The following is a 16,812-nucleotide window of genomic DNA, read 5'->3' as shown; positions in this document are numbered from 1 at the left end:
GAGTTGTCGAGAAGCAAGAACATAGCCAGCGCCTTGTGTTTGGGAGTCAGCAGCTGCTGGACTTTTGCGATTGCTTTCACTGTGCACTGAATGCCAGGACGGCATGTGCACGTTAAAACAACAAGGTGGGCAAGAGGAGGAAGGGAGCACGGCCATCAGAGAGCATCTGACATCTTGCCCTGGAAAGAGCACTGTTTTTGGAGTGTGCAGTAAAATCGTGTTTCTGGACAAGGGAGGCATAAGTGCGCTGCGCTCCTAAGCTATCTCCCTGCGAGACACACTGCCAAAGCTTTTCGCTATCATGCAGTCTAGTGCAGACGCACACTACGGCTCTCCGGAGCTGTCCGAAGCCAAGCGCCGGTCGCCGGCGTCTTTCGGCTGAAGCAGCGCTTCGGAGCGTACGGCTGTTGTGTGCGCGAAGCAGCCGCTTCTCCTGCTCCGGGAGCCGGACAGAGCGGTAGCTTGTACGAGGGCGAAGAACGAAGCCGCAGAGCACCGGGCTTCTGCGCGCACCCTAAGGACTGCTAGAGGACCGTGGTGGCCGCTCGCCTGCCTCTTCAATTCCATTCTAGCATCCTTAGAGAAGGTGTTCCAGGACAATTTTCCTGAGTTTTGACTTCGTCCTGATGCAGCCCCTCCTGGGAAACTCGTGCTCGTCCTCTAAGGCTCCGAGTGCAGAGACCTCGATGGCAACTGCAGAAATGAAGGACTGCGTTGAGTTGTCGAGAAGCAAGAACATAGCCAGCGCCTTGTGTTTGGGAGTCAGCAGCTGTTGGAATTTTGCGATTGCTTTCACTGTGCACTGAATGCCAGGACGGCATGTGCACGTTAAAACAACAAGGTGGGCAAGAGTAATCGAAAGATCACGGCCGTCAGAAAGCAGCTTATATATTGCCCTGGAAAGAGCAGTGTTTTTGGAGTGTGCAGTAAAATCGTGTTTCTGGACAAGGGAGGCATAAGTGCGCTGCGCTCCTAAGTTATCTCCCTGCTAAGACACACTGCCAAAGCTTTTCGCTATGATGCAGTCTAGTGCAGACGCACACTACGGCTCTCCGGAGCTGTCCGAAGCGAAGCGCCGGTCGCCGGCGTCTTTCGGCTGAAGCAGCGCTTCGGAGCGTACGGCTGTTGTGTGCGCGAAGCAGCCGCTTCTCCTGCTCCGCGAGCCGGACAGAGCGGTAGCTTGTACGAGGGCGAAGAACGAAGCCGCAGAGCACCGGGCTTCTGCGCGCACCCTAAGGACTGCTAGAGGACCGTGGTGGCCGCTCGCCTGCCCCTTCAATTCCATTCTAGCATCCTTATGGAAGGTGTTCCAGGACAATTTTCCTGAGTTTTGAATTCGTCCTGATGCAGCCCCTCCTGGGAAACTCGTGCTCGTCCTCTAAGGCTCCGAGTGCAGAGACCTCGATGGCAACTGCAGAAATGAAGGGCTGCGTTGAGTTGTCGAGAAGCAAGAACATAGCTAGCGGCTTGGTTTGGGAGTCAGCAGCTGTTGGAATTTTGCGATTGCTTTCACTGTGCACTGAATGCCAAGACGGCATGTGCACGTTAAAACAACAAGGTGGGCAAGAGTAATCGAAAGATCACGGCCGTCAGAAAGCAGCTTATATATTGCCCTGGAAAGAGCAGTGTTTTTGGAGTGTGCAGTAAAATCGTGTTTCTGGACAAGGGAGGCATAAGTGCGCTGCGCTCCTAAGTTATCTCCCTGCTAAGACACACTGCCAAAGCTTTTCGCTATGATGCAGTCTAGTGCAGACGCACACTACGGCTCTCCGGAGCTGTCCGAAGCGAAGCGCCGGTCGCCGGCGTCTTTCGGCTGAAGCAGCGCTTCGGAGCGTACGGCTGCCGCTCCGCTGTTGTGTGCGCGAAGCAGCCGCTTCTCCTGCTCCGGGAGCCGGACAGAGCGGTAGCTTGTACGAGGGCGAAGAACGAAGCCGCAGAGCACCGGGCTTCTGCGCGCACCCTAAGGACTGCTAGAGGACCGTGGTGGCCGCTCGCCTGCCCCTTCAATTCCATTCTAGCATCCTTATGGAAGGTGTTCCAGGACAATTTTCCTGAGTTTTGAATTCGTCCTGATGCAGCCCCTCCTGGGAAACTCGTGCTCGTCCTCTAAGGCTCCGAGTGCAGAGACCTCGATGGCAACTGCAGAAATGAAGGGCTGCGTTGAGTTGTCGAGAAGCAAGAAGATAGCCAGCGCCTTGTGTTTGGGAGTCAGCAGCTGCTGGACTTTTGCGATTGCTTTCACTGTGCACTGAATGCCAGGACGGCATGTGCACGTTAAAACAACGAGCTGGGCAAGAGCAGGAAGGGAGCACGGGCATCAGAGAGCATCTGACATCTTGCCCTGGAAAGAGCACTGTTTTTGGAGTGTGCAGCAAATCCGTGTTTCTGGACAAGGGCGGCATAAGTGCCCTGCGCTCCTAAGCTATCTCCCAGCGAGACACACTGGCAAAGCTTTTCGTTATCATGCAGTCTAGTGCAGACTCAAACTACGGCTCTCCGCTGCTGTTCCGGGGGAAGTGCCGCTCCCCGGCGTCTTTCGCCTGAAGCTCCGCTGTTGTGTGCACGAAGCAGCCGTTTCTCTTGCTCCGGGAGCCGGAGAATGCGGTGTCGTGTACGAGGGCGAAGAACGAAGCCGCAGAGCACCGGATTTGTGTGCACAGCCTACGGGCTGCTAGAGGATGGTGGCTGCAGCTCCGTAACCCATCAATTCACAGCTGGCATGCTCTATGGAAGGTGTTCCAGGACAATTTTCCTGGGTTTTGAATTCGTGCTGGTGCAGGCCCTTCTGGGAAATTCGTTCTCAGGCTGGCTGCTCCCTCTGAGCACAGATAAAGCTCCTGGAAAATAGAAAGGTATCTGCTATCAGCAGTAGACAGACATGGCAAGCTCATGAAGTAAAATTCATATATTAACAGGGAAATGTCCTCAAAACAGGAAAAGATGGAGTCACGATTTTGGGTTTGATCACAGAGTGGCCCACTGGAGAGACTGGCCTGCTTGCAAAAGTTGGATGAGTAGTCAGATTGCAGCTTTGAACACTCAAAAGATACTCAGAAATGGGCAGTGGATTCAGATACAGCATCAAATGGGCTTATGTTTTTCTACCAGTACTGTGTGCAGAATAAATGTGAAATAAATTCAGATCACCCCCATTACAGAGGAGAAAATATATTAGTTTCCCCCACTGTGCATCTCATATCTAGATCACTTTGAGAACTGATAACTTCAAAGCTGAGAATGCAGCTGTTTGTAAACAGTTTCAGGCCCAGTTTGCTCAGTCTGTATTTCACATCATCTCAGTTTTTCACACAACATACACGTTCATACTACTTTAGGTAAATACTCCATCCAATCCCCTCCTGAAATTTTGTAACTCTTTTGGTTCCCTCATAAATTACACAGAAAATAACAGAAATTAAAAAAAAAAAAAATCTGTTGTAAGCATTTGGCGATTGAAACACAGAGCAACCAGAAGATTTACACAATCCTCCAGATGTAATCTTGGTATGAAGATCATGGTAGTTTTATCCATGACAGAGCAGAATACAAAGAAATTGTGTCATGTGTAAGAGAAACCCAAAAGCATTTAAACTGGTCATTGCCCAGCTTACTTCTTCTCCCATTACAGAGAAGGCTTTTCGCGGCTAAAATAGTATCTCCAAAGAATCCAGATTCTTTCAGAGCATTTCTGCATCAGTTTACTGGTCCTCTTGTGATGATTCCACTCCTCCCATGTTGAGGGTTGGGACTGGATGATCTTTAAGGTCCCTTCCAACACATAACATTCTATTATTCTGGGATTCCATGTTGCTGAACTGTGGAGCTCTCCACAGTCATGGTTTCCTTTAGGATGGAAACTGAAGAGTGATGGAGTGGACAGGAAAAAGGAAACAATACCCCTCAGAAGGAAGGACAGGAAATCTGAAGTTGGTTTTGCAAGAGAAAATATAAAAAATCTGAGAATCTAAACACTATGTTTTGACAGTATCAAATGAAAATTATCTTGACTGCAGACTCAGAGATCTTTGGCTCTGTCTACATTCTTAAACTTCTACATACATTTGAAGTCTAAAAAGAATGAATCCTGCAAGACTGAGTTTTCAAATTGCAAGAGGGAGCCTTGAAGCTGTCCAGATTCTGAAAAAGAATTGCTCGAGACCTTACTTGCTGCACCTTTAACATTGTCATCCCCAGAGCTATTCAGATAGTGTTCCAAAGCTGTGACTCAGAAAATGAGGCCTCCAGGGAGTTTTTCTCACCTAGTAAAAGCAGCCAAAATCCAGGTTTAGCACCAGAGCAGGCTTCTATTATAAGAGTGTTAGTGTAATGATGGATCCCTCTGAGACACTCTAGGATGACATCTGTGATGATAAGAGCTCTCCCCAGTCAGTTTTTATCTGTCTCTGTTCAGTGACCCTCAGAAAAACAACATGAAATCTGACAAACACATTCCAGGAACATTACTTATGGTACATTTTAGTGACTTCAGCTACAAATATTTCCTCCTGTTTTTCTCATTGTTGTAATCGTTGCATGACAAAATAGCTCTCAGTATTCACTATCACAATTGATTTAACCTATCTATTTTATACAAGCCAACCTATCTGAGTCTAATTTCACTTTGCTTTCAAAACAAGTTTATAGAATAGGCTAAGATATTTTTTTTGTAATTTATAACAACTCCAGACAACCCGTCTAGACTTCTATGTGTGGGAATGCAGAGCTTCCCTCTGGCTGCCCTGGAAGGTCTGGGACCCTGGCAGGGGGTCAGGAATCCCTCTGTACAGAGCCCCCAGAGACACTGTCTGTGATCTCTGTCCATGGAAAAGAGTTTTCAATCCTACAGGATGAATTACAAGCTCTGAGTGTTTGATATAAGTAATAATTAAGTGTGGCATGGGTGCAAAAGTAAAATTTTAGGATTCTAGATTAGGGGTCAAAGGGGACAAGATGGAGGAAATTGGGTGTGTCTTGTCCTTTTTCTTCTTCTTCATGCCCTCCATGTTTCACTGTAGTGTTGGCATTTTTCTATTGGTTTAGGCTGGGGACACGCTGTTCAACGTAGGTGACAGATATTGGCACGTTATTGTAAATATAGCGCAGGTAGTTTCTGGTATATAATGTTTGTAACATCCCACTGAGGGCAGAGCTCCACACGCTGCCCTGCAGGACAGACCTGCGGCAGGGCAGCAGAACATGTTAGAGATAAGCAAGAATAAACAACCTTGGAAAGAGCACAGATGAATTATGACTTCTTCTTTTGCAACTGCGCAGAAAGACAGAGACATTCTACAATCTCGGAATCATCAATACCTCAGATTCTGACACTTAGAGCTTTTATACACAAGAGCTCAGTAGTGGCTAACAAAGAATCCAAGAAAACACGTGTCTTTGTTACCCAGGTTAGTTTCACAGATAGCAAACTTAGCATCTCCAACAACTACGCTTACCAAAACTTATGCTGGGATAACTCCCAGAGACATACCATTGCATCACAAGAGTTGTAAAACCATACACGTGTCTCTGGCAGTCCCACAATCTCTCTACAACACTGTGCAGATCTCAGACCTGAATTTATTTTCTTGTTAATGCATGCACAAACTGCCTCGGGTTTACCAATACCTTCTACACATTTTGCACTCCTACACATTAACAGAGCAAGGTCTTTTAAGAAAAAAAAAAATGTCACCATAATTCTTCTTTGCTTTTTCCATTGCACTATCCTAGTCCAACCGGAGACCCAGAAAGAATCTTACCCTACAATCATAACAGGAACAAACAAAATTCCTATAAGGGCAGATCTTCTTTCATATGTTCTTTGACATCCAAGCAAAATTTCTAGCTGCGTTAGGCAGCCCAGGACCTCACCCTTGTTTTTGGAAAGAGTGCCAGTGCTGCTGAGAGCCTACAAAGAAGATCTAAACAACAAATACAAAAGAATGAGAGAGAAAGAGTAGCTTGAGAAAACGTGTTACAGCATTTGAAACCAGAAGTATTTTCTCATGACAGAAGGGCACCAGCACACTGTGGCACTCAAACAAAATCAACACCAGTGCCAAAGGATATGGGATAATGGAGAACGGGAATTTGGGACCTGGATTCCCACATCTAAGGCCCTAATTCTGTTTGCTAGCTCCGGTGTAGTGTGCGCAAAGCAGCCGCTTCTCCTGCTCCGGGAGCCGGACAGAGCGGTAGCTTGTACGAGGGCGAAGAACGAAGCCGCAGAGCACCGGACTTGTGTGCACAGCCTACGGGCTGCTAGAGAAAGGTGGCTGCTGCTCCCTAACCCATCAGTTCACAGCTGGCATGCTCTATGGAGCTGTTCCAGGACAACTTTCATTGCTTATTGGTTCGTCCTGATACAACCCCTCCTGGGAAATTCATGCTCGTCCCCTGAGGCTCCGACATGCAGAAACATCGATGGCAGCTGCAGAAAAGAAGGGCTGCGTTGAGTTGTCGAGAAGCAAGAACATAGCCAGCGCCTTGTGTTTGGGAGTCAGCAGCTGCTGGACTTTTGCGATTGCTTTCACTGTGCACTGAATGCCAGGACGGCATGTGCACGTTAAAACAACAAGGTGGGCAAGAGGAGGAAGGGAGCACGGCCATCAGAGAGCATCTGACATCTTGCCCTGGAAAGAGCACTGTTTTTGGAGTGTGCAGTAAAATCGTGTTTCTGGACAAGGGAGGCATAAGTGCGCTGCGCTCCTAAGCTATCTCCCTGCGAGACACACTGCCAAAGCTTTTCGCTATCATGCAGTCTAGTGCAGACGCACACTACGGCTCTCCGGAGCTGTCCGAAGCCAAGCGCCGGTCGCCGGCGTCTTTCGGCTGAAGCAGCGCTTCGGAGCGTACGGCTGTTGTGTGCGCGAAGCAGCCGCTTCTCCTGCTCCGGGAGCCGGACAGAGCGGTAGCTTGTACGAGGGCGAAGAACGAAGCCGCAGAGCACCGGGCTTCTGCGCGCACCCTAAGGACTGCTAGAGGACCGTGGTGGCCGCTCGCCTGCCTCTTCAATTCCATTCTAGCATCCTTAGAGAAGGTGTTCCAGGACAATTTTCCTGAGTTTTGACTTCGTCCTGATGCAGCCCCTCGTGGGAAACTCGTGCTCGTCGTCTGAGTCTCCGAGTGCAGAGACCTCGATGGCAACTGCAGAAATGAAGGACTGCGTTGAGTTGTCGAGAAGCAAGAACATAGCCAGCGCCTTGTGTTTGGGAGTCAGCAGCTGTTGGAATTTTGCGATTGCTTTCACTGTGCACTGAATGCCAGGACGGCATGTGCACGTTAAAACAACAAGGTGGGCAAGAGTAATCGAAAGATCACGGCCGTCAGAAAGCAGCTTATATATTGCCCTGGAAAGAGCAGTGTTTTTGGAGTGTGCAGTAAAATCGTGTTTCTGGACAAGGGAGGCATAAGTGCGCTGCGCTCCTAAGTTATCTCCCTGCTAAGACACACTGCCAAAGCTTTTCGCTATGATGCAGTCTAGTGCAGACGCACACTCCGGCTCTCCGGAGCTGTCCGAAGCGAAGCGCCGGTCGCCGGCGTCTTTCGGCTGAAGCAGCGCTTCGGAGCGTACGGCTGTTGTGTGCGCGAAGCAGCCGCTTCTCCTGCTCCGGGAGCCGGACAGAGCGGTAGCTTGTACGAGGGCGAAGAACGAAGCCGCAGAGCACCGGGCTTCTGCGCGCACCCTAAGGACTGCTAGAGGACCGTGGTGGCCGCTCGCCTGCCCCTTCAATTCCATTCTAGCATCCTTATGGAAGGTGTTCCAGGACAATTTTCCTGAGTTTTGAATTCGTCCTGATGCAGCCCCTCCTGGGAAACTCGTGCTCGTCCTCTAAGGCTCCGAGTGCAGAGACCTCGATGGCAACTGCAGAAATGAAGGGCTGCGTTGAGTTGTCGAGAAGCAAGAACATAGCCAGCGCCTTGTGTTTGGGAGTCAGCAGCTGTTGGAATTTTGCGATTGTTTTCACTGTGCACTGAATGCCAAGATGGCATGTGCACGTTAAAACAACAAGGTGGGCAAGAGTAATCGAAAGATCACGGCCGTCAGAAAGCAGCTTATATATTGCCCTGGAAAGAGCAGTGTTTTTGGAGTGTGCAGTAAAATCGTGTTTCTGGACAAGGGAGGCATAAGTGCGCTGCGCTCCTAAGTTATCTCCCTGCTAAGACACACTGCCAAAGCTTTTCGCTATGATGCAGTCTAGTGCAGACGCACACTACGGCTCTCCGGAGCTGTCCGAAGCCAAGCGCCGGTCGCCGGCGTCTTTCGGCTGAAGCAGCGCTTCGGAGCGTACGGCTGCCGCTCCGCTGTTGTGTGCGCGAAGCAGCCGCTTCTCCTGCTCCGGGAGCCGGACAGAGCGGTAGCTTGTACGAGGGCGAAGAACGAAGCCGCAGAGCACCGGGCTTCTGCGCGCACCCTAAGGACTGCTAGAGGACCGTGGTGGCCGCTCGCCTGCCCCTTCAATTCCATTCTAGCATCCTTATGGAAGGTGTTCCAGGACAATTTTCCTGAGTTTTGAATTCGTCCTGATGCAGCCCCTCCTGGGAAACTCGTGCTCGTCCTCTAAGGCTCCGAGTGCAGAGACCTCGATGGCAACTGCAGAAATGAAGGGCTGCGTTGAGTTGTCGAGAAGCAAGAAGATAGCCAGCGCCTTGTGTTTGGGAGTATGCAGCTGCTGGACTTTTGCGATTGCTTTCACTGTGCACTGAATGCCAGGACGGCATGTGCACGTTAAAACAACGAGCTGGGCAAGAGCAGGAAGGGAGCACGGGCATCAGAGAGCATCTGACATCTTGCCCTGGAAAGAGCACTGTTTTTGGAGTGTGCAGCAAATCCGTGTTTCTGGACAAGGGCGGCATAAGTGCCCTGCGCTCCTAAGCTATCTCCCAGCGAGACACACTGGCAAAGCTTTTCGTTATCATGCAGTCTAGTGCAGACTCAAACTACGGCTCTCCGCTGCTGTTCCGGGGGAAGTGCCGCTCCCCGGCGTCTTTCGCCTGAAGCTCCGCTGTTGTGTGCACGAAGCAGCCGTTTCTCTTGCTCCGGGAGCCGGAGAATGCGGTGTCGTGTACGAGGGCGAAGAACGAAGCCGCAGAGCACCGGATTTGTGTGCACAGCCTACGGGCTGCTAGAGGATGGTGGCTGCAGCTCCGTAACCCATCAATTCACAGCTGGCATGCTCTATGGAAGGTGTTCCAGGACAATTTTCCTGGGTTTTGAATTCGTGCTGGTGCAGGCCCTTCTGGGAAATTCGTTCTCAGGCTGGCTGCTCCCTCTGAGCACAGATAAAGCTCCTGGAAAATAGAAAGGTATCTGCTATCAGCAGTAGACAGACATGGCAAGCTCATGAAGTAAAATTCATATATTAACAGGGAAATGTCCTCAAAACAGGAAAAGATGGAGTCACGATTTTGGGTTTGATCACAGAGTGGCCCACTGGAGAGACTGGCCTGCTTGCAAAAGTTGGATGAGTAGTCAGATTGCAGCTTTGAACACTCAAAAGATACTCAGAAATGGGCAGTGGATTCAGATACAGCATCAAATGGGCTTATGTTTTTCTACCAGTACTGTGTGCAGAATAAATGTGAAATAAATTCAGATCACCCCCATTACAGAGGAGAAAATATATTAGTTTCCCCCACTGTGCATCTCATATCTAGATCACTTTGAGAACTGATAACTTCAAAGCTGAGAATGCAGCTGTTTGTAAACAGTTTCAGACCCAGTTTGCTCAGTCTGTATTTCACATCATCTCAGTTTTTCACACAACATACACGTTCATACTACTTTAGGTAAATACTCCATCCAATCCCCTCCTGAAATTTTGTAACTCTTTTGGTTCCCTCATAAATTACACAGAAAATAACAGAAATTAAAAAAAAAAAAAATCTGTTGTAAGCATTTGGCGATTGAAACACAGAGCAACCAGAAGATTTACACAATCCTCCAGATGTAATCTTGGTATGAAGATCATGGTAGTTTTATCCATGACAGAGCAGAATACAAAGAAATTGTGTCATGTGTAAGAGAAACCCAAAAGCATTTAAACTGGTCATTGCCCAGCTTACTTCTTCTCCCATTACAGAGAAGGCTTTTCGCGGCTAAAATAGTATCTCCAAAGAATCCAGATTCTTTCAGAGCATTTCTGCATCAGTTTACTGGTCCTCTTGTGATGATTCCACTCCTCCCATGTTGAGGGTTGGGACTGGATGATCTTTAAGGTCCCTTCCAACACATAACATTCTATTATTCTGGGATTCCATGTTGCTGAACTGTGGAGCTCTCCACAGTCATGGTTTCCTTTAGGATGGAAACTGAAGAGTGATGGAGTGGACAGGAAAAAGGAAACAATACCCCTCAGAAGGAAGGACAGGAAATCTGAAGTTGGTTTTGCAAGAGAAAATATAAAAAATCTGAGAATCTAAACACTATGTTTTGACAGTATCAAATGAAAATTATCTTGACTGCAGACTCAGAGATCTTTGGCTCTGTCTACATTCTTAAACTTCTACATACATTTGAAGTCTAAAAAGAATGAATCCTGCAAGACTGAGTTTTCAAATTGCAAGAGGGAGCCTTGAAGCTGTCCAGATTCTGAAAAAGAATTGCTCGAGACCTTACTTGCTGCACCTTTAACATTGTCATCCCCAGAGCTATTCAGATAGTGTTCCAAAGCTGTGACTCAGAAAATGAGGCCTCCAGGGAGTTTTTCTCACCTAGTAAAAGCAGCCAAAATCCAGGTTTAGCACCAGAGCAGGCTTCTATTATAAGAGTGTTAGTGTAATGATGGATCCCTCTGAGACACTCTAGGATGACATCTGTGATGATAAGAGCTCTCCCCAGTCAGTTTTTATCTGTCTCTGTTCAGTGACCCTCAGAAAAACAACATGAAATCTGACAAACACATTCCAGGAACATTACTTATGGTACATTTTAGTGACTTCAGCTACAAATATTTCCTCCTGTTTTTCTCATTGTTGTAATCGTTGCATGACAAAATAGCTCTCAGTATTCACTATCACAATTGATTTAACCTATCTATTTTATACAAGCCAACCTATCTGAGTCTAATTTCATTTTGCTTTCAAAACAAGTTTATAGAATAGGCTAAGATATTTTTTTTGTAATTTATAACAACTCCAGACAACCCGTCTAGACTTCTATGTGTGGGAATGCAGAGCTTCCCTCTGGCTGCCCTGGAAGGTCTGGGACCCTGGCAGGGGGTCAGGAATCCCTCTGTACAGAGCCCCCAGAGACACTGTCTGTGATCTCTGTCCATGGAAAAGAGTTTTCAATCCTACAGGATGAATTACAAGCTCTGAGTGTTTGATATAAGTAATAATTAAGTGTGGCATGGGTGCAAAAGTAAAATTTTAGGATTCTAGATTAGGGGTCAAAGGGGACAAGATGGAGGAAATTGGGTGTGTCTTGTCCTTTTTCTTCTTCTTCATGCCCTCCATGTTTCACTGTAGTGTTGGCATTTTTCTATTGGTTTAGGCTGGGGACACGCTGTTCAACGTAGGTGACAGATATTGGCACGTTATTGTAAATATAGCGCAGGTAGTTTCTGGTATATAATGTTTGTAACATCCCACTGAGGGCAGAGCTCCACACGCTGCCCTGCAGGACAGACCTGCGGCAGGGCAGCAGAACATGTTAGAGATAAGCAAGAATAAACAACCTTGGAAAGAGCACAGATGAATTATGACTTCTTCTTTTGCAACTGCGCAGAAAGACAGAGACATTCTACAATCTCGGAATCATCAATACCTCAGATTCTGACACTTAGAGCTTTTATACACAAGAGCTCAGTAGTGGCTAACAAAGAATCCAAGAAAACACGTGTCTTTGTTACCCAGGTTAGTTTCACAGATAGCAAACTTAGCATCTCCAACAACTACGCTTACCAAAACTTATGCTGGGATAACTCCCAGAGACATACCATTGCATCACAAGAGTTGTAAAACCATACACGTGTCTCTGGCAGTCCCACAATCTCTCTACAACACTGTGCAGATCTCAGACCTGAATTTATTTTCTTGTTAATGCATGCACAAACTGCCTCGGGTTTACCAATACCTTCTACACATTTTGCACTCCTACACATTAACAGAGCAAGGTCTTTTAAGAAAAAAAAAAATGTCACCATAATTCTTCTTTGCTTTTTCCATTGCACTATCCTAGTCCAACCGGAGACCCAGAAAGAATCTTACCCTACAATCATAACAGGAACAAACAAAATTCCTATAAGGGCAGATCTTCTTTCATATGTTCTTTGACATCCAAGCAAAATTTCTAGCTGCGTTAGGCAGCCCAGGACCTCACCCTTGTTTTTGGAAAGAGTGCCAGTGCTGCTGAGAGCCTACAAAGAAGATCTAAACAACAAATACAAAAGAATGAGAGAGAAAGAGTAGCTTGAGAAAACGTGTTACAGCATTTGAAACCAGAAGTATTTTCTCATGACAGAAGGGCACCAGCACACTGTGGCACTCAAACAAAATCAACACCAGTGCCAAAGGATATGGGATAATGGAGAACGGGAATTTGGGACCTGGATTCCCACATCTAAGGCCCTAATTCTGTTTGCTAGCTCCGGTGTAGTGTGCGCAAAGCAGCCGCTTCTCCTGCTCCGGGAGCCGGACAGAGCGGTAGCTTGTACGAGGGCGAAGAACGAAGCCGCAGACCACCGGACTTGTGTGCACAGCCTACGGGCTGCTAGAGAAAGGTGGCTGCTGCTCCCTAACCCATCAGTTCACAGCTGGCATGCTCTATGGAGCTGTTCCAGGACAACTTTCATTGCTTATTGGTTCGTCCTGATACAACCCCTCCTGGGAAATTCATGCTCGTCCCCTGAGGCTCCGACATGCAGAAACATCGATGGCAGCTGCAGAAAAGAAGGGCTGCGTTGAGTTGTCGAGAAGCAAGAACATAGCCAGCGCCTTGTGTTTGGGAGTCAGCAGCTGCTGGACTTTTGCGATTGCTTTCACTGTGCACTGAATGCCAGGACGGCATGTGCACGTTAAAACAACAAGGTGGGCAAGAGGAGGAAGGGAGCACGGCCATCAGAGAGCATCTGACATCTTGCCCTGGAAAGAGCACTGTTTTTGGAGTGTGCAGTAAAATCGTGTTTCTGGACAAGGGAGGCATAAGTGCGCTGCGCTCCTAAGCTATCTCCCTGCGAGACACACTGCCAAAGCTTTTCGCTATCATGCAGTCTAGTGCAGACGCACACTACGGCTCTCCGGAGCTGTCCGAAGCCAAGCGCCGGTCGCCGGCGTCTTTCGGCTGAAGCAGCGCTTCGGAGCGTACGGCTGTTGTGTGCGCGAAGCAGCCGCTTCTCCTGCTCCGGGAGCCGGACAGAGCGGTAGCTTGTACGAGGGCGAAGAACGAAGCCGCAGAGCACCGGGCTTCTGCGCGCACCCTAAGGACTGCTAGAGGACCGTGGTGGCCGCTCGCCTGCCTCTTCAATTCCATTCTAGCATCCTTAGAGAAGGTGTTCCAGGACAATTTTCCTGAGTTTTGACTTCGTCCTGATGCAGCCCCTCGTGGGAAACTCGTGCTCGTCGTCTGAGTCTCCGAGTGCAGAGACCTCGATGGCAACTGCAGAAATGAAGGACTGCGTTGAGTTGTCGAGAAGCAAGAACATAGCCAGCGCCTTGTGTTTGGGAGTCAGCAGCTGTTGGAATTTTGCGATTGCTTTCACTGTGCACTGAATGCCAGGACGGCATGTGCACGTTAAAACAACAAGGTGGGCAAGAGTAATCGAAAGATCACGGCCGTCAGAAAGCAGCTTATATATTGCCCTGGAAAGAGCAGTGTTTTTGGAGTGTGCAGTAAAATCGTGTTTCTGGACAAGGGAGGCATAAGTGCGCTGCGCTCCTAAGTTATCTCCCTGCTAAGACACACTGCCAAAGCTTTTCGCTATGATGCAGTCTAGTGCAGACGCACACTACGGCTCTCCGGAGCTGTCCGAAGCGAAGCGCCGGTCGCCGGCGTCTTTCGGCTGAAGCAGCGCTTCGGAGCGTACGGCTGTTGTGTGCGCGAAGCAGCCGCTTCTCCTGCTCCGGGAGCCGGACAGAGCGGTAGCTTGTACGAGGGCGAAGAACGAAGCCGCAGAGCACCGGGCTTCTGCGCGCACCCTAAGGACTGCTAGAGGACCGTGGTGGCCGCTCGCCTGCCCCTTCAATTCCATTCTAGCATCCTTATGGAAGGTGTTCCAGGACAATTTTCCTGAGTTTTGAATTCGTCCTGATGCAGCCCCTCCTGGGAAACTCGTGCTCGTCCTCTAAGGCTCCGAGTGCAGAGACCTCGATGGCAACTGCAGAAATGAAGGGCTGCGTTGAGTTGTCGAGAAGCAAGAACATAGCCAGCGCCTTGTGTTTGGGAGTCAGCAGCTGTTGGAATTTTGCGATTGTTTTCACTGTGCACTGAATGCCAAGATGGCATGTGCACGTTAAAACAACAAGGTGGGCAAGAGTAATCGAAAGATCACGGCCGTCAGAAAGCAGCTTATATATTGCCCTGGAAAGAGCAGTGTTTTTGGAGTGTGCAGTAAAATCGTGTTTCTGGACAAGGGAGGCATAAGTGCGCTGCGCTCCTAAGTTATCTCCCTGCTAAGACACACTGCCAAAGCTTTTCGCTATGATGCAGTCTAGTGCAGACGCACACTACGGCTCTACGGAGCTGTCCGAAGCCAAGCGCCGGTCGCCGGCGTCTTTCGGCTGAAGCAGCGCTTCGGAGCGTACGGCTGCCGCTCCGCTGTTGTGTGCGCGAAGCAGCCGCTTCTCCTGCTCCGGGAGCCGGACAGAGCGGTAGCTTGTACGAGGGCGAAGAACGAAGCCGCAGAGCACCGGGCTTCTGCGCGCACCCTAAGGACTGCTAGAGGACCGTGGTGGCCGCTCGCCTGCCCCTTCAATTCCATTCTAGCATCCTTATGGAAGGTGTTCCAGGACAATTTTCCTGAGTTTTGAATTCGTCCTGATGCAGCCCCTCCTGGGAAACTCGTGCTCGTCCTCTAAGGCTCCGAGTGCAGAGACCTCGATGGCAACTGCAGAAATGAAGGGCTGCGTTGAGTTGTCGAGAAGCAAGAAGATAGCCAGCGCCTTGTGTTTGGGAGTATGCAGCTGCTGGACTTTTGCGATTGCTTTCACTGTGCACTGAATGCCAGGACGGCATGTGCACGTTAAAACAACGAGCTGGGCAAGAGCAGGAAGGGAGCACGGGCATCAGAGAGCATCTGACATCTTGCCCTGGAAAGAGCACTGTTTTTGGAGTGTGCAGCAAATCCGTGTTTCTGGACAAGGGCGGCATAAGTGCCCTGCGCTCCTAAGCTATCTCCCAGCGAGACACACTGGCAAAGCTTTTCGTTATCATGCAGTCTAGTGCAGACTCAAACTACGGCTCTCCGCTGCTGTTCCGGGGGAAGTGCCGCTCCCCGGCGTCTTTCGCCTGAAGCTCCGCTGTTGTGTGCACGAAGCAGCCGTTTCTCTTGCTCCGGGAGCCGGAGAATGCGGTGTCGTGTACGAGGGCGAAGAACGAAGCCGCAGAGCACCGGATTTGTGTGCACAGCCTACGGGCTGCTAGAGGATGGTGGCTGCAGCTCTGTAACCCATCAATTCACAGCTGGCATGCTCTATGGAAGGTGTTCCAGGACAATTTTCCTGGGTTTTGAATTCGTGCTGGTGCAGGCCCTTCTGGGAAATTCGTTCTCAGGCTGGCTGCTCCCTCTGAGCACAGATAAAGCTCCTGGAAAATAGAAAGGTATCTGCTATCAGCAGTAGACAGACATGGCAAGCTCATGAAGTAAAATTCATATATTAACAGGGAAATGTCCTCAAAACAGGAAAAGATGGAGTCACGATTTTGGGTTTGATCACAGAGTGGCCCACTGGAGAGACTGGCCTGCTTGCAAAAGTTGGATGAGTAGTCAGATTGCAGCTTTGAACACTCAAAAGATACTCAGAAATGGGCAGTGGATTCAGATACAGCATCAAATGGGCTTATGTTTTTCTACCAGTACTGTGTGCAGAATAAATGTGAAATAAATTCAGATCACCCCCATTACAGAGGAGAAAATATATTAGTTTCCCCCACTGTGCATCTCATATCTAGATCACTTTGAGAACTGATAACTTCAAAGCTGAGAATGCAGCTGTTTGTAAACAGTTTCAGGCCCAGTTTGCTCAGTCTGTATTTCACATCATCTCAGTTTTTCACACAACATACACGTTCATACTACTTTAGGTAAATACTCCATCCAATCCCCTCCTGAAATTTTGTAACTCTTTTGGTTCCCTCATAAATTACACAGAAAATAACAGAAATTAAAAAAAAAAAAAAATCTGTTGTAAGCATTTGGCGATTGAAACACAGAGCAACCAGAAGATTTACACAATCCTCCAGATGTAATCTTGGTATGAAGATCATGGTAGTTTTATCCATGACAGAGCAGAATACAAAGAAATTGTGTCATGTGTAAGAGAAACCCAAAAGCATTTAAACTGGTCATTGCCCAGCTTACTTCTTCTCCCATTACAGAGAAGGCTTTTCGCGGCTAAAATAGTATCTCCAAAGAATCCAGATTCTTTCAGAGCATTTCTGCATCAGTTTACTGGTCCTCTTGTGATGATTCCACTCCTCCCATGTTGAGGGTTGGGACTGGATGATCTTTAAGGTCCCTTCCAACACATAACATTCTATTATTCTGGGATTCCATGTTGCTGAACTGTGGAGCTCTCCACAGTCATGGTTTCCTTTAGGATGGAAACTGAAGAGTGATGGAGTGGACAGGAAAAAGGAAACAATACCCCTCAGAAGGA

This window comes from Lonchura striata, chromosome 36 (assembly GCF_050655825.1).
Source record: "Lonchura striata isolate lonStrDom1 chromosome 36, ASM5065582v1, whole genome shotgun sequence".
Taxonomy (NCBI): domain Eukaryota; kingdom Metazoa; phylum Chordata; class Aves; order Passeriformes; family Estrildidae; genus Lonchura; species Lonchura striata.
This window is presented reverse-complemented; position numbering follows the sequence as displayed.